The following is a 3,675-nucleotide window of genomic DNA, read 5'->3' on the forward strand; positions in this document are numbered from 1 at the left end:
CTTTTGGGGCGGGGGGGGGGGGGGTGCTGGCTGGGGCCTCCCGGCTTCTACAGAGACCCTGCTTTCTGTCCCGCTCTCAAGACAGGGGCCTCCGGACAAGGGAAGTGCCCCGCTGGGAAGATGGAGAGAAGGCCCGGCTGGGAGGAGGCAGCCTCCACAGATGGTGGGGAAGGTGGTCTTGGGTTTGGAGGTTCTGTGTGCTCAATTAGTTATGTACAAACCAAGGCAAAAGTGCATGGGAGGGGCCCAGGGAATTGGGAGAAAGGGGGTGGCAGAAGCATCCCCTTCCTCACCACCCCTTTCCCCAGAGTTCAGGCCTCAGTCCTGCAGGGCCAGATTTGAACCTTGAGGGAGCTCCTGGGCTTTTAATTCCTGGGAAACCACCAGGATTTGGGGATTACCCTCACAATTGTCAGGGAGATGGGGGGGACAGTATATGTGGAAGGGCTCCTGGAGGGGATGAGGCCAGCAAGCCTGGGGCTGGGAAGGGGCCCTGTCGCCACCTGGAGCCCACAGTAGGGCCATTGGACTCCTGAAAGCTGAGGGCATGCTTGGCAGAGCAGGAGCCTCAGAATTAGGGAATCCCGGCTGATTGATGGGAAGTGACTTGGAGCAGAGGGTCTCAGGTAGAGCTGCTGAGTGTCACAGAGCTCGCGCAGGAGCACAGAGAACTTCTATGACACAGTCTAGGAAACAGTTATGCCCAAAGGAAACATGACGATATGCCCCACTGCCAGCCCATGATAGAAAGGGAATGGCTTAGGAGCGCCTGGGTGGCTCAGTCATTAAGCATCTGCCTTCGGCTCAGGGAGTGATCCCGGAGTCCTGGGATCGAGCCCCATATCAGGCTTCTCTGCTGGGAGCCTGCTTCTTCCTCTCCCACTCCCCCTGCTTGTCTCTCTCTCACTGGCTGTCTCTGTGTCAAATAAATAAAATCTTAAAAAAAAAAGAAAAGGAAAAGAAAAGAAAAGAGAGGGAATGGCTTAGTTGCTATAAAAAGAGTCTAGGGTGGTACCAGCTTCAAGCTGGGCTTACCAGCTCACTCAGATGTCATCAGAGCCCTCTCTCCATACTTGGTGGCCTCCCTCTCCCCTGGCAGTGAGCTTCCTTTATGTTACCAGCAGCCCCAACACCCCAAAGGGAAGACCCAGCCTTCTTCTCCAAAGGCAGCACCAAAGTCTGAGGGCACATCGCCATCCCCAAACCAGTCACAATGGTCAGGAATATTCTGACTGGCTTGGCCAAGGGTCATTGTGCATTTCCAAGGGCCCCCCAAAATCAGGCCCACCGGGGAATCTCAGTCCCCCCAAAAAAGGGTTTGTTCCCCTAGACCAGCATGGCAGACCATTTCTGAGCTTCTCTGTTAAAATCAGATATATACTTGATTTTTAAATTTTGCTTTCTGCTAGTCTCTTCTAGTACAAGTGAGAGCATACACAAAGTTGTTCTGTTGTGGTGGTAGTGATTTTTAGCCAAGGGGGGAAAGTGTTTTAATTGAAAACACTCCATGCAATAGGTCCATTTCCCCTGCAGACTGAGAAAAGACCACCATTATTTGGTTCTCTAGTGCCTCAGCAAGCTCAGGGACACCAGTGTCATGGGAGCCTGTTTTGAGAATCTTTTTTTTTTCCCTAAATAAGAAAGATCATATAGACTGTAATATGGGGGTGGACCGCTGCTCCACATTACTGGGGATGAGAAGAGGACTAACTGGAGAGTGATTCTGAAGGAACGATTGACAAGTCAAAATGACTAATTAGACAAGAGCGAGGGGGTGACCTCCAGGTAGAAGTGGAAAAAACCAAAGTGGAAAAAACCCCAGTGTTGTCAAAGAATTCCAAAAACTTTTTTTGTTTCATTAGCCAAAAATTTGTAGAAAAATAAATTTTATCCACACATTATTTGTGTTTTTCCCAGGCTTCTGCATTGCTAAAGTGACCAACCAAAATAATTTGGTTTAAAAAAAAAAAATTGTATCAGGGTCAATACATTTTATGTCAAACTAGTAAATGACTCTAAATCTATTTTTAAAAACTGCTAATCAAATAAAATGTGAATATCTGTCCATTTTATCCTACAATTACTACTGCTTTTACCATACCAATGAAGAAGTTTGATTTTTTTTTCTCACATGGCTTCAAATTTTTAACAAACTTTACATATTTACTCAGAAGTTTCATGCCTGGGTGAATGTACAAATAATAACAAAATAAGGACAACAGGAAGAGGAAAGATGATTTGATAACCAAAACTTCATGGAATTTTCTAGCTAAAAAGACTCGAACCTCTAGACTGTGACTGTCAGTTGATGGGGGCAGCAGGTGGCACAAAGAGGTGTTCTCCTAAGGGGAGCAGGTCCTTGTTGGCCCTCCACAGGGCTTCTTGCCCTCCTGCCTGCCCTCAAAGGAGCCTGGATCTTTCAGTATGGATAGAGAGCAACTGGGAGAGGGCTTAATGCTGTGTTAGTTGGGCACCATAAGGTCTTCCCCCCCAACCCATCTATGGATCTTGGAGATGTCCCCCAGGAGAGGAGGGTCAGTGGAGGCCATGTTCCCTCCCCCAGCCCACCAGCATCACTGGAGGGATAATGTGGGCACAGCATCTCTCCTCCCAGGATGGTGAGGGGCTCTGAGCAGCTGGGAAGGCTGGTCAAGGCAGCAGGAGCCCCAAGAGGCTTGTAAAACCCCAGGTGACTCGAGGGAAGCCTGCGGGCTGCAAGGTGTGGGAAGGCACACTTGCCAAAGGTCCAAGGAAGGGGAAGGCGGAGGGATGGGGCCGACCTGATGTAGAAATAAAAGGATTTGGTGCCCCAACTGAGGAGTCTGGGGTGAGAGGAAGGGAGCCGAGGAAATCAGGGGTATCTGGCTGGACACCCCCCCCCCATGAGGTGCAGCTGGAAAACCAGAGTGGCAGTGGAGGATAGAGGGCTTCACTGGCTTGAAGGCCTCTGGGAACCCTATGTGGAGACGTCCGTTGTGCGGTCCGCGCGTCCCAGGTTTATTGAGCACCTACTACACTGGGTGCTGTGCTGGGGAAAGACACACAGCATTCTCTCAGGGAGCTCCCAGTCTAGCTGGGGGGGTCGGGCCCAGGCAGCAAACGGAGAATGAAGAAGGCCCCGCGGCAGTGAAGGGGTCGCGGGCCGTGGGAGGGCAGAAAACCGCAAGGGCTGTACCTGAGAGCCGCAGGGTGAAGGGAGCAGGGGTAGGGGCTGCGGACACACCTTCCAGGCACCACCGCAGGGAGGTGGCTTTGCCGAGTTTCTGTCTTTGTTTTCCTAAACACCGGGAGGGAGAAGCCGTTGTTGGCATTGTTGGTGGAGAATGGTTAGGGGTGGGGCCGGTCAGAAGGCCAGGTGGTGGACCCGGCTGGAGGTGAAGGGGCAGAACTGTGCTCTGGTTCTGAAGGCAAACCCAACAAAATTTGCTCCTGGATCCCAGGTGGAGGCAGTGGGCTGACTCCCAGGGCCAGAGCAGCCAGGTGGATGGCGGACTGGGAAGCTCTGTTTTGCCTGGATTTGCTGAGAATTGCCTATTGGCCATCGAGGTTGGGGGAGGGGGGGAGTGCTGGTGGCATGTTGAAGTCAAGAGCTCGGTGACAGGAGTCATGAAAGCTGATGGCGGGCTGTGGCTGATAGCCACGGGGCCAGGGGAAGCTCTCCCACACCGAGAGCTC

The sequence above is a fragment of the Ursus maritimus genome, unplaced genomic scaffold (genome assembly GCF_017311325.1).
Source record: "Ursus maritimus isolate PB19 unplaced genomic scaffold, ASM1731132v1 scaffold_22, whole genome shotgun sequence".
Classification (NCBI taxonomy): domain Eukaryota; kingdom Metazoa; phylum Chordata; class Mammalia; order Carnivora; family Ursidae; genus Ursus; species Ursus maritimus.